At 36.6% G+C, this 27,752-nt stretch overlaps 1 protein-coding gene across 2 annotated transcripts in view; it reads right to left on the minus strand.

The window, feature by feature from the left end:
* The window catches only part of LOC105488933 (retinoic acid receptor beta), a 770,293-nt gene that overhangs the window by 652,051 nt on the left and 90,490 nt on the right, over positions 1-27,752 (minus strand). The window contains exon 1 of one of the 2 annotated variants that reach the window (XM_071090810.1): positions 20,391-20,408. The exons of the other annotated variant lie outside the window; for it this stretch is intronic. The gene's annotated coding sequence lies outside the window, so the exon portion shown is untranslated. Of the gene's footprint in view, positions 1-20,390; positions 20,409-27,752 lie in introns of those variants that run through there. 2 annotated transcript variants of the gene reach the window in all.

The following is a 27,752-nucleotide window of genomic DNA, read 5'->3' on the forward strand; positions in this document are numbered from 1 at the left end:
CAGCTTTGCACATAAGTGTCGAAAGGACAGAATCCACACTCTATATGACTGAATGATAGGCACAGGGTCAGGCATTTGTAGGTTTAAATTCCAGCTCAATTACTTCTACTTGTGTAATTTTAGACAAACTATTTGGTTAATCTCCCTTAGACTTAGTTTCCACATCTGCAAAGCAACAAAGGCAATGCCTAAGAACACATCAGTATGGATTAAATGAGATGATGCGAATCAAGTATTGAATACATAATTGAATACTCTATAAATGTTAGCTATTTTCATGTTTTCAACAACAATCATACAGCAAACGTTTATTATGTGTCAAGCACTGGACTCTGTGCTTGAGACCTAGAAAGAAAAGGCAGAATTTACATCCCCAAGGGGATCAATGTCTATGGAGAACAAATGAGAAGGCCAAAAAGATAAACCTCAAGAAGTCCGTGAGTGAGAGAAACAAGAATGTAAGTGAAGTCTGCCATGGGCTTTGAACCAGACAATCACTGTCCCATCTAGGACTTCATAATATCCAGTAAAGGGGATGAGTCAGACTTCAACCAGGACAGGGTTCAGGGTCCCAAATCTCCCTTGATCACTTCATTTAATATATTACAAGGCAATATTTTCCTGAATGACTATATAAAGTGTTATTCACAATATTATTTTTCACTCTTGCTCTGAATCGGAACCATTTTTCTTTTTTCCCTTCTCACTTTCACTTTGAAAATTAAAATGCAAGAATGTTTGACACTGAAATATCCTTCTAGAGGTCTTCAGCCTCTGTGACATAATGACCATGACAACTGACCCCATTGAATGCTAAGTTTTCAAATGCATAGAAGACTGCAGATTCTAATCTTTGATATTCTGTCATTTCACTCTGCTTATTCAGAAAATGGATCCATCTGTAGGTGCAAAATGCAATTTGCAGGAAAATGGCACCTTAAAATATTCTGACACAATATTCCATCAGTAGTCCTTATAGTTAGACAAATAAAGACAATGAAGAGACTTGCAGACCTGTTAACATCTGCTCAAAACCTGCACCCGCGTTTCCTTGCCTCTGCTAGCACTAACTCAAGCTAGAATTCATTTAGATAATTCCTTAAGCTCAGAATGCTTAGCATGTCACATTTCCACCAAGTCTCATTTATATAATTAGTGCTAACATATGGCCCACAATCAACACTGGAGATTTGGAATCATTTTTAGCATGCCGTTAGACCTAAAGGGGTATGGATTCAATATGGAGGGAAGAGAATTAGGCATGCAAATTCCATTTACGATAACAAGAGCGTAGCAATGGAAATTTACCCCCAAAAGGTTTGGCTGCTAATCACATTGCAAGCAGAAAGAATTACATTCTTAATAACCTTCACCAAGTGCAATAAAAGGAAATAGAAGTTTGTTTTATGTGATGCTTTTGGTTACTATTTCTCCCCCTAAACTCAGAAGTATTTTACAAAATAGTACTAACAATTGAGATTACCCCAACAAAATTCTCCCATACGTAGTCCGATTTAGGAATCTAAGTCAAGAAACTCTCTTGGTGTCATCCACTAGGAGTTCATGGACTATATGCCATAGAATCCACAGTGGTCACTCTTTCTTTGGATTGTACTAGCTGGTCTTCCTACGGATTTTTCATTCAATTCTTATTCCAAATATTGACCTTTCCAAAACTTTTGATAGCCCAAATCTACCTTGTTTCTCTTACATTTTTATTAATAATTTTTAAAATGAGGTAACAGGAAGATAAAAGAAAAATAGCTAAATGATGGAGCCAGGTTCTAGATGATTTTGTGAAATCTTACGGATTCAGATATTGAATCCATAAGTTGATAGAGAAAGAACTCCCCTAAACCAACATACCTCACTTTTTTTCCTCTCTCAATGCCACTAATGCTCTTGACAGTAATCTTTACTGAGTACTTACTATGTGCCAGGCAACATAGTGTGTATTTAACAAGCATAATACCATTTGATACTCAAAAACCCCTCAGAATTGAAATGATCTTGACTACAAAGATGAATGAACTGAGATTACATGATTTGACTAAGGTCACTTAGGTAGTAATGGCACAGAACTCCTAGGTCCATGCTTATCCTTCTGTGCTCAAGTTCTTAATTCTCTATATCTTTGATTTCTCTATCTTTAAACCTTCATGGTTAATCGGCCATCAAGTCTTGTTAACTCTTAACACCAACATTCCTCAAATCTGTGTTCATCCCAAGCCACCTCTTCAGATGAGGGCCTCGTTTCCTTACATATGAATTAGAGTAAATAAACCCTAAGGCCCATTTCAAATTTAAGATTTGATACTTTTATCATTATTTCTTTCTAGATGATGCCATCCTCCCAATTCTAACAATTATGAGCATAGTTACAGAACTATTTTGGTTTATTTTTATATCCCAGCACCTAATGCAGTGACAGCCTACAGGGGGTGTTAAAATGAGTGAATGTTTAGCTGAACCGGGAACCATGAAACCTGGTTTCAATCCCAGTTTTACCACATAATAGCTGTATGACCTTGAACAAGTCACTTAACTCTTCTACACTTAAATGAAAACATCTGTGAAATGAGGCCATCGGACCAAAAATTATCTAAGAAAGCTTTCACATCAATATGGCCAAATAATTTCTGTGCTGTGGAAATTTCTTCCCCACTCTGGGGGGAAAAATACATGTTTCAGCCTGGGATCCTGATTAGCAACACTTTCTCATGAGAAAATCTGATGAGGTGAGAAGAGAACTGCAAATTCAAAAGATTAAGTTTACACTTAAGTTTTTGGCCTCCCAACTGTGTAAATTGGGCAAGCTACTTCCTATAGAGACTGGATCCTTAGCTTTATGAGGAGATGGAATCTGGATTCAATATTCTAAAATGTTAGTGAATGAAGTGTTCTATAGTCCACAGAAAAATGAGGCAAAGATAAAGATAACATAGTGAATTTTTCATACAGCTATTTTATTCTGTTTAAAAGACTGTCTTTTGGCCAGGCACAGTGGCTCATGCCTGTAATCCCAGCACTTTGGGAGGCCAAGGTGGGCGGATCACAGGTCAGGAGTTCGAGACCAACCTGGCCAACATGGTTGAACATTTAGAAACCCTGTCTACTAAAAATACAAAAATTAGCCAGGCATGCCGGCAAGTGCCTGTAATCCCAGCTACTCAGGAGGCTGAGGTAGGAGAATCACTTGAACCAGGGAGGCGGAGGTTGCAGTGAGCCAAGATTGTGCCCTTGCACTCCAGCCTGGGCGAAGAAGTGAGACTGTCTCAAAAAAAAAAAAAAAAAAAAAAAAAAAGAAGGACTGCCTTTTATTCGGATTGTCTCATATTTTTACATTAAAATATTTAAGAAAGAACTATATTTTTTGAAAATATCCTTTAGACGTAATAAAAATTGCCAGCCCAAAGTTAGTCCAATATCTCCAAGAATGCTAAGGAAAGCCCCATTTCCCTAATAATCACTTTATTTAGTTTTCTGATTCTGATGAATTTCCCTATCCACCCTCTATCCTTCTATTCCTTTCTGCAGTCTCTATTAGTTCAAAAGTCGAACTCCTTTCCTTTACCTCATCCCCATTCTAAATTAAAGTATCAGCAATAACAATAATTTCCTCATACAAGTTAATAGTAACGGAAAGAGTTCTATTTCAACATAGGATGGTAAATGATTCAAAATTTAATGTTGGTTGGCCCTGTTCTTAAAAGTTCCTTAGGAATTATCTGGGATGAATTTACCTCACTGACCATCTCTCCCTTGTCCCAGCTCTCATTTTCTCCCTAAATTGCTATATTTTTCGCAAAGAACCTATAAGATGGAAAAGCTTACTACTTCAAAAAGGTAACTGACTTGCCTAAGTTGACAACATCAGTAAGGGACTGAAGCCGACCTCAATCCCTGAGCCTTGTGACTCCAGAGCCTATGCTTTCCCCACTTCTTGTCATTGCCAAGCAGCAGAATGGGAGTCTATGGTCCATGCCTTTCCCTCAGCATGTGGTAAGTTAGATTGGCTGGTTACTCTAAGAACACACATGGACAGGAACTCAATTTGGTCCAGCTAAAGGAGGGTGCCCTGGGGAGTATTGCCATAGAGATGCAAGACAAGGAAAAAACATAGGAAAGGAATTGGATGGAGAGGAAATTTGAGTTGTTGCTTAGCCAGGCAGTTCACTTGAATGACTATTTTTAAAACTAAAATGGTATGAAATCCTTCCTATCCCCTTCTCTTGTTGTATAAAGAGGAAATGAAATTAATTTAGGTCTTTAAACAAAAGACATCATTCCTCCCTTTCCACATTGAATCTCCTCTCTACGTCGCCAGCATCACAGACCTGTATCTTAGTCCTCAGTCTTTTTGAGCCCATGAAGAAATTCCCACCCACTGAGCTGTTCCCATTATTTCCATGGGTGAATAGAAAGAACTATTCAGTATGAAATTGTTAAATGAAACTCCTTTTGTACTATGAAAAGATGAAACGACGTGCCACACCTTTGATTGCAGACACAGACCACCGCCACCATTTAAAGGAGACGTGTCTAGATTACTGCCAAAAATGACATTTCTTTTCTACTAAAATAAATACTGAAGGGTTTCAGAGCTTACGTTAACTCTACACAGTCATCCCCAGAGCTCATTTACATAATAACATTAAAGAGTGCTTAAATGAGTGAGAGCATTGTTTTGATTGGAATCACAAAATTTATCTAAAATGAGTGACGTTTGCTTATAAGGAGATGTATGGTACAACATGTTATTTGTGTATATAGACTGTATCGAGAACTTCCTCCTCAGTGTTATGTATATTATTCATGGTCATACCACACATGTTTATGTATGATTACATAAAGGCAGTTTTAATATAGAATGCATTGTAGGGTACTAATAAATTAACTTCCAGTATTAGAACAATGGAAGCCCAGAGGAGTGTAATTGTTAGCTTTACAAAGAACATGCTCATCAGCATGATGGTTTTCATAGAGGAATTAAAATGTAAAAATTCATCACCAGAACAGTTCATCTGAAACCAAAATGTGCTGTATATGAGCTTGAAAAAAGAAAACGATGGTGTTGATCTAAGTTTGACCCCAGTGAAACTCACTTTGACTAGAATATTTAAAAAGAGTTTGCCTTTTTCTGACCCAAAAAATATTTTCTATGGCAAAATAAAAGAAGAGCCTGGCTTTATTGTAATATAAAAGAGAATAAGTACTGTAAGTACTGTACCTGGATTTAAAAAGACTATATAATGCAGCTGGTGTTTGTCACCTCTATAAAATATGTAACAATTTGACAGTTCCTCAAAAAGTTAAACATAGAATTAACAAATGATCCAGCATTCCATTTCTAGGGATATGCTCAAAAGAATTGAAAGGAGGGACTCAAACAGACACTGTACATTAAAGTTCACTTAAGCATTGTTCACAAAATGTGGAAACAAATTAAATGCCCATTCAGATCACTTGAGGTCAGGAATTCGAGGCCAGCCTGGCAACACAATGAAATCCCATCTCTACTAAAAATACAAAAAATTAGCCAGATGTGATGCTGCACGCCTGTAATCCCAGCTACTCAGGAGGCTGAGATAGGGGAATCACTTGAACCTGGGAGGTGGAGGTTGCAGTGAGCTAAGACCACGTCAATGCACTCTAGCTTGGGCAACAGAGTGAGACTCTGTCTAAAAAAACAAACAAACAACAACAACAAAAATACTCATTAACAGATAAATGAACAAAATGTGATAAATGTGAAAAATGGCATATTATTCAGCCTTAAAAAGGAATAAAACTTTGATACATGCTACAACATTGATAAACCTCGAAAACATTATGCTAAGTGAAATAAGCCAGATACAAAAGGACAAATATTGTATGATTCTACTTATGTGAGATACCTAGAATAGGCTAATTCATGGAGACAAAGAATAGAATGAAAATCACCGGGGACTGAGGGCGGGGAGAAGGTAGATCCACCTAATGGGTACACAGTTTCTGTTTGGGATGACAGAAAAGTTTTAGAAATGGATAGTGGTGATAGTTGTTCAACGTTGTGAATGTGCTTTATGCCACTTAATTGTTCATTTAAAATTTACCATTTTAACCATTTTTATGTTGTGTATATTTCACCACAATATGTATAATAGTCTCTCTGGGTTTGGAGTTATTGGAGCTAAGCATCACAAAGAAATGAACCTGTCTGTAAATTAAATTCTTTAATAAATGAGAAACAGAACATCTACTGGACTGAAAACAACAACAACAAAAAATACATCTATGGCAGAATGAAAGGGACAGGCATTCCGTAAAATGGGAGCATGGCACACAGAAATCCTAGGAGTCTAAAAGGAAACATACAGTTCTCTAACTACAGCACAACGAAAAACTCTAGGGCTGTCATATGGAGATGTTTTTAAGTGAGAGAAAATAGATTGTAGATATAAAATTGCCAGTGTTCAATTGATTTTGACCTAAAAGTGTCAATTTCATATGGTTCGACTTAACACCTGGAAGGCTACCTTACTATACACTCCCTTCTTTCATCTTAACATTGGCCCAGCCAAGGTTAATCTTAATCACCTCTCAAGCTCTCCATCCCTCCCTCAAACAATCACCACCACCACCACCATGCGAATCATTGAGAGTGTGTGTGCAGATGTATGCACAGGGGGTACACATCCCAATCCATACAGAAACCAGGAAGAAATGTACTGAATCAAGTGAGTCATCAGTAAATACAGTCGCCCTCGTCATGTGTAGCCTCCTCAGATTTAACTCAGAGAACACAGACCCCTGTTGGCCTTCTTCTGGATTTTTCAAAGGAAACAAAAAAATCTAGATTTGGGATTAAAATCTCTTAATTTTTAAAGTGTTGTCCCATTTTTTATTAAAAAAATTCTGCATGCCAAACAATATCTGTGGGCCCAGCTCGCTCCACCCACTTGCCAGTGTGCGTCCTCTGCTGTATAAGGATACCCCAACAGTGAGGAGCAATTACCTGAATAAATGTTTTGATGCTGTCTCCCTGAACGGTTCTAAAGTTTCCTTTGTTAAGCCAAACCACAGAAAAATGAGGGCTTTTCCCATACCGCACCCTACTGCTTGCTTGTTTGCTTCCTGCCTTCCCCTTCAGTTGGTCCAGGCCCTAGGATTTGCCTTGGGATCTGGAATGGAAAAGAGTTTTATGTCATCTGGCACATATGTACATGTGGGTGGGGAAGCGTTGCTGGGAAAGGGTAGTAAGGATGAAAAGTAAGATAAAGTAGGACAGTCTCAACTTATCTCTGGAATCAGAACAGGTTTTGGCACCAGGGTAAGACTCTTCATGCAAGAGAATTGGGCGTGTTGATAGCCCCTCTCCAGCATACTGCGTTGCACATAGAAGCGAATTCTCTAACATACATTGAACCAAATTGAGTGGCAACTAGTTTCTGGCAGAGAATGGAGATGTGTTACAGGAAAAAATAAAAGAGCAAAAATAAAGAGAAGGAAGACACGACTTTAATTTTCGTTTCCATATAATAAATCTGCTTTACCAGTTATTAGAAACTAGGACATGCCTTATATGAGACAATCACTTTTTGAAGTGATATTCTTAAATTACACAAAAAGATGAATGTTATATTCTTCTACAGACAATAGTCAAGAAAGTTTCATTTTTATTTCTCATGACAGCTTCAACAGTCATATATGACTGGCACTGAAGACTTATCCAGGCTCCTCATAGATATTTAACCCAGGAATGGCCTTTTCCTTCGGAATTTTGGCAAAGCACACCATACACACTACACAGCATTTAATTAACCGGAGACCATTCTCAAGTACACTTAATTATAGGTCAGTATTCTGACTATGTAAATCATGGAAAAGGAAAGGAAATGACACAAAAGCCCTAGACTAATATAATTTATAGCTATCTGAACTAACACAAGGAAGAATGGTACTGTGCTATAATTAAAGATTAGGTTAGTGCCAAAAATCATAATTTTCTGCCTGGCTTTAAAAGCAAATGTCATGTTAATGACAGTTAACTTTTGATTATGCAGAGATGATTATATATAGTTTGTGGATTATCTATGCCCTCATTTTCTTTCCCTCTTTCTCATGTTGCTTTATTGCTAATTAATCCCTCTATCAGAATTCTGATTAAGGAGGAGAAGTAGAAAATCAAATGAGTCATTTGAGCTGATTGTTAGCTGCCTCGGTTAAGACTCTTGGTTAAGCTAATATGAAAAAATGCCTTTCTGGATTTCGATCCTCTATACTATTCTGTGACTTTTAAACAGATTATCTGAGGTTGGGTATCATGGGAAGATATACAGATTATAGTCTTGGAATATTTTCATTTTATTGTGTGATCTGAGACCCTAACATGTAACATTTAGAAAACTCTTCTACTCAATATGTTAATTTGTAAAATAGAATCTCAGGAATATTTCTGTGTTCCATCACCATCACACATCTCCAAATTGTGATGCTATCTATGAAGTATTTGCACCCATTCCATACTCTATACAAACATGGACCTTGGACGGGGTGATACAATTTCTAATCATAAAACACATTTCAAAGAGTGTCTCTAGAATATAATTCTGGAAACCTAAGAGGCTTTCCTCAAAAGGTATGTTGTGGATCCTCAGCAACTACACTATTTTCAAACGGTGAAGTTCCAGAAGACGTCCAGGTCCCCTCAAATTAAGTTTTCAATTTATACATTTTCCTAACATACCATGAAGCAAAATTCACCTCCTCTGTGCCAATTTATTGGTGGTTAAAATGAGAGAAGATTAAACATGAGTAGAAACAATAAACAATTGGACAGAGCTCTCTGCCAACAGGCCTGCAATAAAAATAAGCCAACAGACTGCCATGTTGTTGCAATTCAGTTACGATTATGCCATATTAGAGTAATCACACAGGCAAGTGAAAACAAACAATCCAATTTTTGAATTTTAACAAGATTTTCTCATCCTGCCAGGCCTACTTGAAAACACTCCACCGATTTCCCATCATAAGTCGTCTTCCTCTAACATATGGCAGTGCATTCTACGTCCTAGGGATTGTGAAAAATCAGCATAAAACTAGTTTTCCAATATTTGCCTATAGAATTAGGGGTGTGAATATTTCAGAACATTAACACAACAGATTTTTAAAATTAAGCCCACTTCTGCTGTGAAATCATAACAGACTACTGTATGAGCAAGGGTTGAAGCAATACAAAAGAAGGCTCAGACACAAAGTAACAGAGCTGAAATAGGATAGATTTTTCAGGTTTTCATAAAATGCTGTAGTGTGTCTCAGAGTGTGGGTGTGTGTGTTTTAAAGACTTCTGTTTGCCTGTGGAGGTCATATACCAGGGAAGGAAATAAATTAAGTACTGTTTTCTTTTTTTAACGACTTGAGCTCAGTGGGATATATTAATATACACATGTAGGATGACATAATGCCTTTGTTCTATACCTAAATGTAACAAAGCAATTTGACTTCTGTTTAAAACCTGCAACAGAGTATGAAAGCGCCTTATGGATTAAATCAGCCAGCTACGGCGCATTACTGAGCTTTATGAAGAAAATGACAAAACATTAATAAACAGCCACCTTTCAAAAATATCCACCCCTGGAAAACATACGTTAATGCAATCATAGTCCAAAAGGGATGTAAACCAACATTATAGTACCACATGATAGGGTTCGTTAAACACTTCAAGTCTTTAGGGTGCTTTTTGGAATTGCAAACTATTTCTGTCACATCCCCATGGTAATTTGGTACTCCAAAATACCATTAACTTTTAAATGTACCAATTTGCTTTTTGCTGCTTGATAAATCATAGTCGTCATTCATAGGCTTTAAATTCATTTTATGCTTTATAATAGCTCACTCAAAAACTTTTTCCAGTGCAGGGAATTTCTCAATAAAAACCTTGGAAATAAAATGGCATTTGGTCATAACAATATAGGAATATGGCCAAGCATTTTCTTCTTAGACATTAAAATTGATTTATAGGAAGAAAAATATTCATACTTTGAATATGAAAACAACCAAAACTTTTACTAAACCAGTGTGAAATTATCAGTTTCTTGCATAAAACTACAAAAGGACAGACGTTTCTATCAACAGAGGTGAGATTTGGGGCTTATTCTTATATAATTTCTAGACCAAGACCAAATTCAGTTTCATAAAAGAAATTCATAGTGTATGGTATGATCCCTCAGCAAATGTGTAACTAAAAGACAAAAGTAATTTAAATCTTCAAAGTCATCCAAACACTACATGAAAAAGAGCTATTCTTACCAGAAAAACCTGCCAGAATATTCTGGGCTACGCTGATTCAGCCTGAGATGTGCCGGTAACTCTTCCAACCCCTCAGCAGAATGGTAGGTAAGAAGTTTTCAGACTAACAACTGGAAAAGCACGGCATTTGAATTTTCACTCTAGGAAGAGCCACAATGAACTGTCTTGGCCGGTTCCCTCCTCTGGCTAGCTAGTACCAAGGACACAGCTGAACTTCACAAGTCATGATGAACACAAAACCGCAGACAATACCTTTTGGCAAAATAACAATTGGAAAAGCTGTTATTTATCATCACGCTCTTCAAAGGGAACTTCATTGAGAAGCTGTGGGAAGTCTGCTTAACAGAACAAAACAAAACAAATCCTTCGATAAGGATTCCAAGGATATTAAAAACAGTTTTTTTATTCTCTTATTAGAATGTATACAGTTGATTACCATTTTGGAATATACAGAGAAATACAAATGCATTTCTATTTGTATGTGTACTTGAACTTCTAACAATTTTTTTGTTTAATACTTTGTCCAATCCCTCCTTATTTTACATTACATCTTACACACTATAAAACAAAGATAAAAAGATTATGGGAAAAGTGATCACAAAAAGTCTATTTATTGATATTTTATTTTTCAAGTAAATTGCTTTAAAAATTGTTAAAGTGGCCATTTTATAAAGGTCGCTGGCCTACTGGAACATTTGTTTCTTTCTCCAAGTGCTGTAATAATTTCTGCTCTTGAAGAATGCAGCTGTGAGTTTATGTCTTAGGCATAGAGTCCTCGTTTGCTCTGCCCATCAGCCCTTACTGCCTCTCCTGGCTGGAAGAGGTCAGATCTGCAAAAGCAAAACTCTGAAGGCCAAGACTCACTAAAGAACCTAACAAAGCTAACGAGTTTGAAAACACAATTTTATTTGAACTGACTTCTTGAAAAATTTCTTGTCAGGGTGCAAAAACTGCACTTATGGAAATGTTTTAATTGGCTTAGAAACAGTGTAGAAGACATCAGATATGTTTCCTAATAAATTCATTTTTCAAGTATTTTCATGAAGCTCTGTAAAAAAATGTATAGTGAAATATAGTTACTGGTTTTTTTTTCTCAAATTGAAAACCAGCGATTCTCATTTCAGAGACTAAAAAGATGCAGAGTTATTTGAAGGAATGTTTTTATAGGATTTGCATATTTTTATTGCTTTTTTTTAAAAAAGGATTCATATTACAGGGAAATAAACAACTTATTTTTTTCTGCTGAATTATGTTTTCTCCTGAGAAAATCATTTTTCCCTTATTTATGAAAATACAGCTATACATTGAAACGTCACAAATCTGGGTTACATTTTATTTACATTTTCTGAAAGAAGATAAATTTCTTCTGCTCATTAAATGAATCCACCAGTTTTCTCATTTAAGGCTATTTTATTCGTAAATAAATTGTGTGGGTTTTCTCTCTTCCATAATCATTAATTACTTTCTGAGCAGGAAAAGAAAGAAAATAGAACAGAGATTAGCACCTCCATGAATTCTGTAAGTAAGTGTGGTAGTTTTCTCAACAAAAGTAACAATCAGGATATAATCCCATGGAATGTTTCTTGTTTAATTAATAAATACTATTTTCCTGGCCACATATCAAAACCTCTATTAACAGTCCTCTCTGAATAACTTGTTGAAAGCAATGCTATTGGGCCCTCATTTTTTTCTAATTCTAAAAACATCAAATTAGGTAAGTCAGAACCACTTAACCGTGATAAACGTATAGAAGACTTTGAGCTTACTGTAAAATTACAACAGAAATATTCAATATGTAGTCATAGGTATGTGTGTAAAACTGCATATGCATATGTAGAGTACACTAATGAGCACTTTAGAGTTGCTATTGAATATTATTTCAATGCCAACAAAAATGATTTAAAAAGTATTAGCAATGTAAACAACTCTGGTAGTAGATGTCCCTACATAAACGAGAGCTGTTGCAAAAATCTAAGTCTAAGGGACACTATTCATATCATAGTGCCAGATTTTTCCAGATCCCCCATTCTGGTGCAGGGGAGCTAAAAGCAGGAGAGGGGCCCAGTCCAGTTTTAGGATGGTGACTTCAAGACACTTCTACGAGTTACTGCTTCCTCCCCCTTTTTCTCTGCTTGCCCTATAGATCAAGGACATGCCTCCAAGCATCCTGAGTTGAAAGGGCCAAACTTTGAAGCCCGTCACTGCTTTCTCATTAGAGCATATGGTACTTTGACCAGGTAAACAAATCAAAACACTTTTTCTTCCAAGCAGGCTCCCCAAGTTGGGAGTTTCTATTTGTCATGGAAATCAAAGGTATCCAAAGATGGCATTTGGCATTCAGTTGGAATCACCTCTATTTTTCTATCAAATCAAAAGTTTTGTGGAAGGAGATGTAAGTTTAGGAACAAGTCTGGAAACTGGCTGCATAGTCACTACTCACCAAACAACTAACAGAAGCAGAGTCACAGTTGACACTCTCTGGCCTTGTGAACACAATAACTACCTCACTCTCATTCTACAAAACCTTGTTGAGCTTCTACTATTTGCTAGCAAGTTTGCCCTGTATTGCTATGGCAGTGGCACTGATCAAGTCTAAGTGACACCATTTATATTACAGACTATGGGATGCCATAAACGGGTGTGAACACATGTGCACAGGTGCTTGCAAAGACACGTTGTGAGGTCTACAGGACTTGTTCAGTGCAAAGTCTTGTGACTGTACCTATCAGTCTGTTGTACCAGATACTTTGCTGTACTCTGCATTATATCTACAAATTAGATAATTCTCTGTAGACTTTACCAGGTGACATTTAATCTGGTCTTGATGAATCTACAGAACTTGGCCAAGATAAAAATGGGGTTGGGCAAAGGGAAGTAAAGAGCACTGAGGTACAGAACAGCCTATTGAGAGCATTGAGGTATTTTATGCATCTTGTACCCTAGCTATAGGGGAAGTACAGAGAAATAAGGTAGGAAATAGGGCCAAATAGGAAAAACCTTAAGTGACATGCCAAGAAGTATAAGCTCTGCCTCGTGTAGTTGGAGGAATAGGAAATTTTCAGGCAGCAGAGAGAAATAATTGCTTAAAAACTACACTTACACTTAAAACATTTTAAAAATATATGCATGGAGACTGGAGATACTAATAATATGAACCAATGGCTCTCCCTAGAATATATGCAGTTCAACGAGGCATAGCAGAGTACTTAAAAGTATAGACTGTAAAGCCAGACTGTCTGGGTTTGAATTGCAGCTTCTATACTTAACAGTTGTGTGACCTTGAACAAATCACTTAACTTCTTAGTGTTTAAATTTCCTCTTTTCTTTTTTCAGAGACAGAATCTCACTCTGTCACTTAGTGTGGAGTGCAATGGCACAATAATAGCTAACTGCAAATGGGCACAACACCTGGCTAATTTTTAAAATAAAATTTTGTGAAGACACTGTCTCATTATGTTGCCCAGTCTGGTCTCTAACTCCTGGCCTCAGGCAATCCTTCTGTCTTGGCCTCCCAAAATGCTGGGATTATAGGCACAAGCCACCATGCCTGGCCAGGTCTCCTCATTTTTATTAGGGTGCATATCTTACATTATTGCTATAAGGATTAAGTAATGTTTGAAAAGCATTTAGAACCGTGTTGGGCACATAGTAGACACTATATAAATGTTTGATAGATAAGCATGTATTTAATGTTAGTAGAACTCCTCTTATGTGTCAGGCATTGGGGATAAAACATTGAAGGAGAGATAAGGAAGCACCTGCTATAATGGAATTTACAGCAAAGCAAGATTCAAGGCCCTATTGAATGGCTTTCATTGGTTTTATCTCATGATTGTGAATTGAAGTTACTTTGGTTTGGGGAATATTGTTAAGAATTTTATGATGCTAGGTATAACCATATTTTGCAGTTCTAGCAACACTCACAAACGCAGTTAATGGTGGTAAAGCTTACGCCCCTGGATGCATCCCACCTCTAATCCACTTCCCTTTCATTCAGAATCATAAAAGAATAAGACTCCTCAAAAGCAGCCCTCAAAGGAGAGCTCTCTACATTCTGCCTAAATTTAGACAGCTGTTGCGTTAATTTTCCTTTTTATTTCTTGTTGTCATTAATTCTGTTTTAATAGACCTGTTTCTACTTTGTGTGTTAGAATGTTCTTAGGCAGTATGACCAATAAAAAAAATCCCTCTATTGTTTTTCCATTCAAATTAATGTATTTCACATCAAAAGAAGTTGCAGGATATTGTCAATAGCCCTTTAAAATATAAAATATCCAGATTTATCACTTACTGAGCTATCATACTCTGTACCAAATCATTTAACAATCAGAAACAAGAGAAAAAACTCTTAAGAACAGCGTTAAAATAGGTAAAACAAGATACACATTATTCTTTGGAATTGTTAAGAATTACTTTTCGTAATTACTAAGTTCTTTATCATGGTTAAGAATTTTTTTAAAGGAGTCAACTCAAAACAGCAGCTTATGTAGCAGTACTGCCCAGGCATTACAGCCAGGCCACATTGACAACAGCTGGGAAGCTCTGCTCCCTCTAGAAGTGCTAGGGGGGCAGATCTCAGAGACCAAATAAAAAGTAGAGAGGAATAAGAATTTTAACAGCTTAGCTGCTAGAAATGAGCCACAAATTACTGTTGTTTCTTTTGTACCCTATATCTTCAGAATCTAGTACGGCGTTTATAATCATGTAAGGGGACTCGCCAATTATTTGCAGAATGAATGAATAATGACCAGTCTATGGTGGCTTTTTTGCTAAAAAACATTTTTAGGTAGAATAAAACCACTCTTTGCTCTTTCATAAGTGATATTTCCAAAACCATATTATAAACTACAGCTCAGAACATTTTTCCCCTTAAAACGCATTTTTATTGAATATCATCGGTCACTTTTCTGCTTACTCTCAGAGCATGGTTAGATCTTCCTATAATTTATCCATAAGAATAGCTAGTGTAATGTGCAAACGCAGAGATTTCACTATGCACTCTAACTTCTAAATCATTTATTAAAATATTAAGTAAGGCTAGTACCCGGGTTCATCTCCTAGGAGGTTCCATTAGTAACCTGTTGTTCTGTTTCCTCTTGAAATATTTGAAAATACGTTCCCTTTATACATTTGTTTACTAATTAAACATATTTTCAAATGATATTAAAAATTTGGCAGGATAATAGTAGGAAAACTATTCATATCATTATCTCATTACTTTTACATGGTATCTTTTCTAAAGCTCCTTTTTAAAACACAATAGACATTTCAATGTATGCAATAAACACCAGGAGAAAACATGATCAAAATACTAATGGTGATCATCTCTGAGTGAAAATATTCTCTTTTCTGTTTCAAGGCTTGGTGTATCTAAGTACATAATTGCTTTCTTCAAACCAACCCAATTTCTAGGAATTACTAATATGAAATAAGGATGCTTTTTAAGCCATATTATTTAGAATCACTACATATAATCTAAGAAACAAGAGAACCTCTAAGTGGAAGAAAAATTGTCTTATCATTGGAGAGAATCTAAGTGAGGATTTGGTAGCTGAGAAAGTGAATTATCCCCAAGTATCTGTCTGTGGAGGGATATACAGGCCTTACTTGGCTACTGTAAAAGACCCTGAAAAGCATAAGCAGACAATGAAATAGCACTTTTTACTGAGAAGCTTAAAGCTGAAAAAACACAACCACAAAAAAGAACTTTCAGAAATCGAGTCTAAATGTAAAAATAATTAAAATTACAGAACAAGGAGGAATAATCCATCATTTAGCTAAGAAAAATAATCTATTAAAACAAAAGATTCCTTTAAGTGCAACACATTTCAGGTGGCAGAGTTCATTTGCTGCACCTAGGTCTCTCCATCTTGGTTTGATGGCGCACTGGAAGTTAAAGCATGGTGTCTTCCTTACAGGATGGGTAATATTTTATTGTAAGTATGAATTACAATTTTGGTACATAATAGATGGATCACACTTTTGGTACAAAAGGCATGTGATCTTTGAAATCCAGTCCACCAAGACCAGAGATACTTCTATAAGGGATGAATTAACCCCTTCATTTATGGTACTGCATAAGCAATGGAAACACCTACAATTGACGTTGACTTTATACTTACTGACTTACAATGGCATAAACCCACTTAGACCTCAAAATTCTACCATGTGAATTTTGCTTTTGTGAATTGATTTTCTACTCTCAGAAAACGTTAACTTCGACTTGAAATGCTCTGTTCAAAAATATTTATAACCCCTTGGGTGTCTCCTTTCCTATTAGATCCAACAATAAAGCAATCTCATTGCGCAAAGATGGTAAGGATTTGGTTTGGGAATACATCTGCATTACAGGAAACAAAGTAATCCTTTGACACGTGTTTGTCACTTTTGCGGCAGAGCACAGTAAATGTTCTTACCCTCTGCCAGTTGGCATTAGTGTATACTGAAAACATGAAAAATTTCTAGCATATACTCACACCAACTCATTTGAAAGCATGCCAAAATCAGCATCAGTGATTCTACTTTAAAAGATACACTTTAACAAGATTAGCATATTGAGGGAAAAAATAGACTGGTGAGTCTATATAATAATACACCGATCAATTATGGGTAACAGTGTTTCTTAGTATGTGTTGAGGGTATGAATAGTTCTTGGCTACACAAACTTTAAGAGCCACAGGCTTCTTTGCATTTTCTAGGGCTGTAGCTATACACTTCAACTCTTACCTGAACTATTGAAGATACCCTTCAACTCTTACCTGAACTATTGAAGATACCCAAATTTTTTAAGGGCTGATAATTAAGCAGATGTCACATAGAGCTTTCAATCTCAATACATCCCTAACCAAAGACAAAAATCTTGGTAACTGCATTCCATTGCTGTGCAGAAACCACATGAGTTACAGGATTGCATTATAAAATACAAATTCCTTATTTGTAGCTTTTTTAAAAAAATTATCCTTTTAGAAACAATGGAATACAAACTTACTCTGAGATTCAGAACTAAGGAACTCAGAACAAATTAAGACATTCCTATATAAAGATAAATACATTTAATGATAGTTAAACTGTGGCATGGAAATCTTCAGGTTTTACTTTTTTTCTAATTTTGTAATGCAAATCTAAGAGTTTTACTGGATAACAAAGATACTGGATGAAATATTTGGCACTATAAGGACAAAAATGGTTCTGCACAAAAAAGTATAATTTGAGAATGTGTGAGGTTAAAGTAACAACATTACTGGATCAAGCTGCCATGCTGGGGTACTAACTAGGCAGAGATGACAGGAATCCATTCTTCTCCATCTTTGAGAGTCTTACGTGTACTTTAAATTAATGAAATCAGCCCTAATGACTCATTTGGAAGTTCAGCTGAGTTATAAAAGAAAACACTCAAACTAGTCTTTTCACTTAATTTCTTAAGATGAGCACATTTGTTTTGTGAATAACTTAATGGGAGTATATATATTAAACCTCATTTGGGGAATTTATTATAACTATACAACTATTTGAACAATATAGTTTGTTCTTCTAGCAGCCTAGAATATAGTACCCAGAAGCTCTGATTTGTAAGGGCATGCTATACCTTTATTTATGCCTGTCCAGGTGTCATCTCCATTATGATATACCTCAAATCAAACTCCTCATTCTTACTGCAAGTAGCTCTCAACTTCCATCTTTCTCCTTACCACCCCCAGCTTCTCAATTATCCTCAAACACCTCGAAGCATCACTAACTCATCCTTTTTGCTTAACAGCTATATCATAAGTTATCAAGTCCTGGTGATTTCACTACATTTCAGGTGATATTTTAGCACTATCTATAGACAATAGTTCCACTTCTCAACTCAGATATATTTGCGGGTCAACAATCTCTCTTCAGTTGAACCTATATTTGATGGCAAAACTGTTGCCATTTGTATTTAAAGCACCACATAATTTAGCAAGTTGTGGAGAATAAATTAGTTCCTCTGAAACAATACTTTGATATTCACATGGTACCCTATACTTTTAAAAGTAGGCTTCAATTTTACACACTTTCCACTGCAATCTATCTCAACCTTACTATTAACTTCTTCTTCCCTAATGTTTAATGTAAATTAAGTGTCTTATTGCTACTAAGCATCCTACTGCTTTGCCTCATTCTCTTTGGTCAAACAAAACTCAGTATTAGGATCCTGTAAATCAAAGCACATTAAGAAACTGAAATTTTAAAAATGTGACAAAGACTGTATTTTCTATAAATGCCAAAGGCTTGTGAGTTATCAACAATAAATTCACTTTGCAAGAAGTATTCTCAGATCACCTACTGTGTGCTTCTGTTACAGACAGGACTGTGTGTGTTCCTAGAGATAGTAGACATCAACTTCAAAGGACAAGTCACTATAAAACCAAAATAACTTACATGTTGGTAAATACAAGCTAGTTAGGAGACAAGCCCACAAATGGAAAGGTTGAGAAAATTGGAATGAGATTGTAGAATAACGAATGCTCCCGATTTCACATGAAAGGTATTTTGTAGGCAAGAGTAAGCTATTGAAAGTTTTGAACCTGAAAATACTAAGACAGAGATCTCTATTAATAGCTTGCTGCATTTCAAAAGGAGTAGAGGTGGTTGCAAAACCATATGCCATGAGAAGTTTTTTTTTTGTTTTTTTTTTGTTTTTGTTTGTTTTTTTAAAGACAGGATCTGGCTCTGTCACCTAGGCCAGAGTGCAATGCTGAGCTCTCAGCTCACTGCAGCCTCCCTCGATCTCCTGGGATCAAGAATTCCTCCCACCTCAGCGTCTAGAGCGGCTGAGACCGCAGACATGCACCACCATGTCCAGCTACATTTTGTATTTATTGTAGAGACAGGGTTTTGCCATGTTTCCCAGGCTGGTCTCAAACTCCTGAGCTCAAGCAGCCCTCTGTATTCAGCCTCCCAAAGTGCTGGGATTACAGGCTTGAGCCACCGTGCCAGGCCTGAGATTTCTTTTCAAGGACATATCTACAACAAAATGGCAAAATATTAACAATCTGTAAACCAAACTGTGAATAATGGAGTTTGTCATATTTTCTGGATTTTTATGTGATAACTAGTATTTTGCAATTAATAGTATATTTAAAAAGGGAAAATGACATCTTCTTTCCTTTAGTAAATATTTGAGTACCTTGAGTATGCCAAGTAGGGCATGAAGTTGTGGGGATATAGTTTTTGTTTCATTTCACTGGTTAATGCATATGAGAGGGCTGGGAAAAGAAAAATGAGAATGCCAAGATTTCCCTTTTGTTACCAGGTGCTCATTTGTGCCAAAGAATATGGGTGAAGGGGCAGGGAACAGTGGCAGTGGTCAGCCCAGGAACAGGCGATACAAGCTTGCATTGTCTATAGTGGTCGACTACCACGTATTCACCCTCTTCTATGTGCCAGGCATCATCTTCAGCAATTCACATCTATTAATTCCTTTACTCATCTATACTCTTTATAGCACCCCTATAAGGGTGAGGGGTATTACCCCACAAGAGGTTAAGATACTTGCCTGAGTCCACACACGGTAGAGCTAGGTTTTGAGCTTGGACCCTACAGATCATGCCCTGGAAAGTACAATGCTATACTCCTCCCAAAGTACAAGATTGAGACTAAAACATTCAGTCATATTCAAAGGTAATAGCATAACCTCATTGACATCAATAGTGTAACATATGACACAACTGTGATGTAGCTTTATGTACTGAGTAAAAATATTCAGAGCTATGCTGTCCAATATGATATCTATTAGCCATATTTGTCTCTTTAAAGTTAATTAAAAGAAAAAATTAGATGAAAATTTTACTTCATCTCACATTATCCGTAATTCCAGTACTCAGCAGCCATATCTAGCTACTGGCTACCATACTGAGGAGAACAGATATAAACATTTTCATTGTCATAGAAAGTTATCTTGGACAGCACAGGTATGAAACATTTCTGGCATCACAGAAAATCCTATTTGACTGTCCTGTTCTAGAGTCCAAGTTCAATCAATTCTTCAGCTGAGCTAAAGAATATAGAAATTCATTTGAATGACTATTTTATCAAAGATGGTACATAGTTATTACCATTTTAGATGCAAAAGATACCTTATGAAATTGAAGGCTTACTTCTCTCTAGGAATTCCTGTTAAGAAGAGCCGATTCCAAACTCCTGCAAAAATAGAGAGTTTATTTCTGGGATGCCTCTGGTAGGGAAAAAAAAAAAAGTTTATGACTAGAAGACTACGGTTTTTGGAGTGCAGACTTTTGGAGCCTAGACCTGGCTGGGTCACCAGATTGCATACTTCAACAAGCCATACAACCTTAATAGATCACAGATTTAATTATGTAAAATGATATTATTTCACCTGTTAATTTCTATGATTTCATTCCGTTGAAATATCTAAAAATCTACAACCACAGAAACCATCCTCTTCACTTCCTCCCACTCCAAATTCACTGTTAGTACTTTTAAAGAAGATTAAACATTCACCACAATCTAGGAACAGGAATTTCTAGTTATTTCTTCATGCTCTACCAGTCTTTAAGCTTCATAAGCTACTAAACTCTGGGTTTGTTCAGGCCGGTTTATGTTCACAAGACTTCCTAATAATTCCACGTGATTCAGCCAGCTGTCTTCAGGATTAAACAGTCCTCTTTAAGGTAATTCTTATACCTTGCCCTAAGCAAAGGGTTTCTATGGTTAGTGCTAAGTCCACTGAGGTTTATTCTTGTTACCTTTGCCCAGTATCTCAAAAGGCAAATTGTCAGAGCTAGAGCTTTGCCTCTACATGTTGAAGACTCAAAATAGAAAAGAAAAAAAAAAAAAAAGAAAGAAAAAGAAAAAAGAGTGCCTATATAAGGCTTTAAAATAACGATTCTATAATTATTGGTAGATCTCAATGGATTTAGTACATCACTAATTATACTGCATTACTGTCAAATGAATTCTTTTAGCATGATTAATGTTATTATGCCAAATCCCAAATTAATTCACAATGAGTATCTTAAAGTCTCAGCAATGCTTTAAGAGGGAAGAAAGATGACAAATTAAGCTGGGCCATTATAGTGAAATACAGAGAGGTTTGCTATCTAAGCACTTCAAATATATTGCTAGAATTAACCTATATATTTATGAAGCACCTTTCTGATCTTGGTTCAGTTTTGCAGTAGATTTCTCAGCTGGAAAAATAATGTGCTAAATGGATAGCTCAAATACCCAGTCTCTTGACCTTTTACCCTTGTCTGAACATGTCTATTGTTTGTGTGTCCTTTGTTGTAACCTGCTGCAAGTCATCATTAGGGAAGTTGGCAGGATCCAAATAAGGAATCCAAGAACAAAGAAAAAATACAGTCTCTTTGTCAGTTAAGCTTTTTGATTCATGATTACTAAATTACTTTTCTGATAAATGTAGTCCTCTCTAGCTCTCCCAAGATTTTATTATCCCCAGCCAACTTGACCATGAAGACTCTAAGCGTCTACAACCCTGAGACGCCCTCCCCCAACCCCTTTTTTCAGTGAGACGTGTTCGGCAGAGTTGGAAGCAGACAGCAGTAGCAATGAACACTTAGTCTTTCTATTATGAATTGCAAAGCTCTGTATTTTAAATTCAAATTTGTAAATTGCCTACCCTAGCCTTCCTTTCCCTTGATCAACCTTTGGGCTGACCCGTCTTCTACACTTCTCTTCTTTCTACCACCATGAGGCAGCACAGAGGTTAAGTGTATTGATTTCGAGGCAGATTCCTTGTTTGTATATCCAGCTTTTTCAAGCTGTGTGTGACTTTTGACAGGATACTTCTGTCAAACTCAGTTTCCTCATCTCTAAAATGGGGACAATAAACACCTCCTATAAATACCTATGACCCAGGACTGCTGTGAGGATTAAATGACTTGATATGAACTCAGCACAATACCTGGAAAAGTCTAATTGCTTGATACACATTAGCTTTCATTATTTTCTCTTCCCTGAAGATAAAGAATGCAGAGGCAAAAACCTAAAATCTCCATCATCAGCATCTTTTTCTCCAACATGCAGTTCTATGTGCCAGGAATTGTACTTCACATTTTATAAATATTACCTCCTTCAACCATTTTTACCTCCATTTCACAGGTTTACACAGATGGCAGTGACAGAACCAGGATTTGAAGCAGGGTTGAATGCTAGAGCCTATGTTAACACTTGATACTAGAAGTGCTTTCATAAAATACTTTCCTATATAAGATAGTGGTATATTTTACACATGGAGAAATGACATCTTAGCAAAATAAACTTGTCTTAGCCCCAAGGGTCTAGCATGCAGACCTAGAGACTCTACTGCATCCTTGACCCTAGGACAGTATTGTCTGCTGAGATCTATCAGGGATAAAACAATGTTGGGCAGGTAAGCATGCATCAGTCTGTAAACTTCAAGTCAGCAAATCATGAATTGCTTAATCCTAGAATCAGGGTATATGAAATGTATAACTTCTTAGGATTCTGCATGGTCTAATTATTGCTGCATTGGATTGCTAACTGCAGAGATTATCCTATTATATTTTTCCTATTTGACATTTTAGTCTAGGTCCAGATAAATTTAGTCTGAGTAGAGGGCATTGCTGAAGATGAGGACTAGTGTAGCTCTCTGGGGGAGATACTAAGGTCTGGGCTAGACTATGCGGGAAGAGAGTTAAGAGGATATGAGTGGGGACCTCCTTGCTGATTGGGTGCTGAGATAAGACACGGAAAAGAACGAAGGTTGATGTGAAGAGCGAGGCAGGAACCCATTGGTAAACACTGGGCACGTGGTCAGAAGGACCTGTGGTGGGCTGTGTTGGTGCAAGGTCACCTAAACGCTTATCACAGGATTGCTTCATTTTTATATAATTAAAGACAAAAACATGCTCCAGAGTTTGGAGCAGGGCTGATTTTCTGTGATAATGGAAGAAAACAGTAGCATGTAGTGCTTTCTTCTAGTCACTCTAGCTTTAAGGAACAGAGTGATACAGAGAAGTTCATTACACTGGGATAAAATCCATTTTTTCAGATATAGAAGTAGGTAGCATGGTGCTGAACATACAGCAGGATCTCAATGTGTACATCTGGAGTGCAGTAATGAATGAATTTAAAGGAGTCAGGAACTGATAGTCTCATGGGCTATATTCAAACTGCTTGTACTAGTGTTAAAAAAAAATTCAGAATTCTCTTCCAGCATATACTAGTTAAGAGATTAGTAATCATTGTCTATAGAACAGACAGGTGCCACCTTGACCTGCTTGGGTTTTGTAGGCCTCTGCACCAGCAAGCCTTGACCTAAAGACATGACTATCATAGTAGAACTATTGGCCACTATGAGGGGAAGTGATGCCATAGAAAGCTTAAGAGAGCCAATTAGGAGCAAAAGGACTTCAATTTGACACTCCAATCATATCAATTATGTAGAACTGTCTCACTCTGGTTCTTGAGAATACTCTATAAATGCAGCATCCAATTCGAAGTTGATTGACAAAGGTGAGAGAGACTAATGACTGATAAAAGCTGAACCACAGACAGAAAGTTGGCTCTTTCAAGGAGTTTAAAGACTTGTGGAACTGAGGACAGAATGGAAGCCACAGTGGCATAACCAGAAATGGAACTTAACACAGTATAGTAGATGGAAAACAAAATTGAGAGTCAGGAGAGAAGAGTTCTATAGTCTAGGCAGCTGCCAAGTGTTCTGACCGTGGACAGGGCCATACCACCCTCTCTTTGTTCTTTGTCTGGAAAATGAGATAATTGGAGTAGATTAAATTCCCAGTTTTAAGCTAACTTCCACAACCTTACAAAATTAACAGCTAAAGCTACAATGTTTAAGGGAGATCTGGAAAATTGGAGATGAAATGGGTATGGGAAAGACTACCATTTTTAATACAATATTTAGATTTCTTGAAGTTTTCTCATTTTAAATCTGTGATTATCCTCTCTGAGCTGGTTGCAATACCAACTTTCCATTATATATTAAGGAAATATTTGTTCTACAATTTAGAAGGATTAACAAGATTTGCATTGGAAATTGGCCCTAATTGGGGATAGAGGTGGACTCTTTTTAAGGACTTCAATACATTATTTGTATGCAAATGGTGCTGCTAATTGCCAAATTAAAAGTAGTCCCAGCAGGACCTCTTCAAGAAAACACTTGGCTAACAGCTAGTTCACATTGTTAGTGTTATTGAAAACTAATGCAATTGTTTTTTATTTTTAAATAAACTTAAATTCATTCTCTTTGGTTTGTATGACTAGCATCCTCCCAATCTCTCAAAGAGAAATTTAACTCAATAAGCAGTGCCCAACAAAGTTATTACAAAATGAACATATTAAAACTCGCATATTTTAATTTGTAGGCAGAGAACACAGATCTTCATTTTGCCATTTTGGACTTTTGTACCCAATTGTATCAAGACTGTTCAGAGTTCAGCAGCACCCTGGAAGTTGTAAATGAGCAGAAAGAGGAAACTGCTAGAGACAGCACTTCGAAAAGTCTGATGAGAAGAAATTAAAGGCACCATGAAGAACAGTAAAATTAGAAGTCAGATAAGGAATTAGAAGAGCACACTGTTCTAGGTCCTTTTAGACGTACAGTAAATGGAAGTGAGGTACAGAAACAGCCGGATTGGTTACAGCTTGGTGTTCGCCTTATTTGAACAGAGTTTGAACAATTGGGCGTCTTTGATTAGCCAAAACTCGATTATTGGCAGAAGAGTAGATTACAGTCTGTTCACACCTGCATTTCGGTTATAGTTCACTTTGTATGGAGAAACTTTTAGGCTGAACTTCACATATGTAAGGAGGCAACTTTAGGCTAAACTTAACACATCTCAATACCAAATCTTGGGAACAAGGACAGTCATCGAAGGTTAAGAACTTTTGATCCAAAAAGTAGTGAAATATTATGGTCAATGCCTCTACATCATTATCATAGTAGTAGGAGTTGACATTTATTAAGCTCTCAATATGTTAATTGTGTGATAAGTACTGTTTATCTCCTGCAATTTTCTTAAAATTACTATGAGGGACATATTCTTAGTACCATTTTATAGAGGAGTAACTTAAATCACTGAGAGGCTAAGTAATTTCCAGAAGCCACACAGTAAGGATGAAGGAAATCATACTGTACCAAATTCAGTTCTCTTACCCACAAAACTCTACAATTTTGAGTTCCATCAGTCTAAGTTTTATTTTTTTAATTTATTTTTTATTTTTTGAGACTCTCGCTCTGTCATCCAGGCTAGAATGCAATGGCACGATCTGGCTCACTGCAACCTCTGCATCCTGGGTTCAAGCAATTCCCCTGCCTCAGCCTCCCAAGTAGCTGGGATTACAGGTGCCCACCACTATACCTGGCTAATTTTTATAGTTTTAGTAGAGACAGGGTTTCACCATGTTGGCCAGGTTGGTCTTGAACTCCTGAGGTTCAGGCAATCCACCCACCTCAGCCTCTCATAGTGCTGGGATTACAGACATGAGCCACCGTGCCCAGCCCTAGTCTAAGTTTTACACAATATTTTTAACAGCTTTGAGATGTTATTAACATACCATAACATTCACCTGTTAGAAGTGTATAATTTAATGATTTTCAGTAAATTTACAAAATTACGCAACCATCACCAGAATGGGGTTTTAAAATATCTCCATCACCCCAAAAATATACCACTTTCTCTTTTGCAGTTCATTCCTGTTCTCTCCCAGGCAACTCATACCTACTTTGTGTCTCTACAGATCTGCATTTTCTAGGTATTTCATAGAAATAAAGATTACGATATAAGGTCTTTTGATATATGGTCTCTTTCAGTTAGAAAATGTTTTTGAAGTTCAACCAAATCAGGTTCTAGTTCAACCAGCATGTATTAGTAATGTGTTCATTTGCATTGCTGAATAATATTTCATTGTATGGATGCACCATCTTTTGTTTAGTCATTCACCAGTTGATGAAAACAATCCAAATGTTTATTTTTTTAACTACTAAGAACAATGCTATTCTGAACATTCACCTTGAGGCCTTTGTGTAGATATATGTTTTCCTTTCTTTTGCATAGCATGCTAGGTGTGGACTTGCTGGGTTGCATGGTAATGTTATATTTAACATTTCAGAAAACTGATCAAACTGTTTCCTAAAGAAGCTGTACCACTTTGCATTTCTGTCAGCAATGTATGAGGGTTCCAGATTCCCCACATCTTCACCAATACTTAATCTTTTTGTTATAATCATTCTAGTGGGTGTGAAGTAGACTGTGGTTTTCCCTAAAGACTAATGACATGGGCTGGGCACGGTGGCTCACGCCTGTAAGCCCAGCACTTTAGGAGGCCAAGAGAGGCAGATCAACCGAGGTCAGGATTTCAAGACCAGCCTGGCCAACATGGCGAAACCCCGTCTCTAGTAAAAATGAAAAAATTAGCCAGGCATGGCACACACCTGTAGTCCCAGCTACTCGGGAGGCTGAGGCAGGATAATTCTGGAACCCAGGAAGCAGAGGTTGCAGAGAGCCGAGATCGCACCACTGTACTCTAGCCTGGGTGACAAAGGCAAGACTCTGTCTCAAGACTAATCACATTGGGCATATTTTTATGTCCTTATATCCTTTGATGAAGTGACTATTCAAATCTTTTGTCCATACTTAATTAGGTTGTCTATCACTGAGTTGTGCTTCGTTTATTCTGGATACGAGTTCATAAAATATGCTATTTGAAAATATTTTCTTATAGTATGTGATCATCTGTCTTTTTTACTTAATGTATTTTGAAACATACATTTTTTAAGTTTAGTCAGTTTACCATTTTTTTCTCTATGAGTCATGCTTTTCATGTTGTATCTAAAACTTCTTAACCTAAGGTCATAAATTTTTTTTCTAAAACTTTTATAATTTTAGCTCTTCCATTTAGGTTTGTTTGCATATGGCAAGGATAACATCCTAATTTGTTCCCACTAAGGTACCATTTTTGCAAATAATTCATACCCCCAAGACTTTATTATAAAACTTTTTTAAATACACAAAAGTTGAAAAACGTTTTACAGTGAACACCCATGACAACTGTTAACATTTGCAGTATTCACTATTCTTCATAAATTAGTTATACCTGTGAAAATTCATACAAATGGAATAATTGAATATGTACTGTTTGTGTTATGTTTCTTCCACTCAGCAAAATATTATAAAGATTCATCCGTGCTTTTGCTAAGTTTCATTATACAGGTAGGCTGCAGTTTGTTTATGCATTATCCTTTTGATGGACACGTGGGCTATTTCCCATTTTGGGGTGTTAAAACATGTACCTTCTTGTACAAGGGTTTTTTGTTGTTGTTGTTTGTTTGTTTTGAACAGCAAACACATAGGAATGAGACTGCAATGCCATAGACTAAATGTACATTTAATTTTATAAGAAACTGCAATACTTTTTTTCCAAAATGGTTATATCATTTTATACTCACATGAGCAACATAGAAGATTTCCAGTTTC

The sequence above is a fragment of the Macaca nemestrina genome, chromosome 2, assembly GCF_043159975.1.
Source record: "Macaca nemestrina isolate mMacNem1 chromosome 2, mMacNem.hap1, whole genome shotgun sequence".
Taxonomy (NCBI): domain Eukaryota; kingdom Metazoa; phylum Chordata; class Mammalia; order Primates; family Cercopithecidae; genus Macaca; species Macaca nemestrina.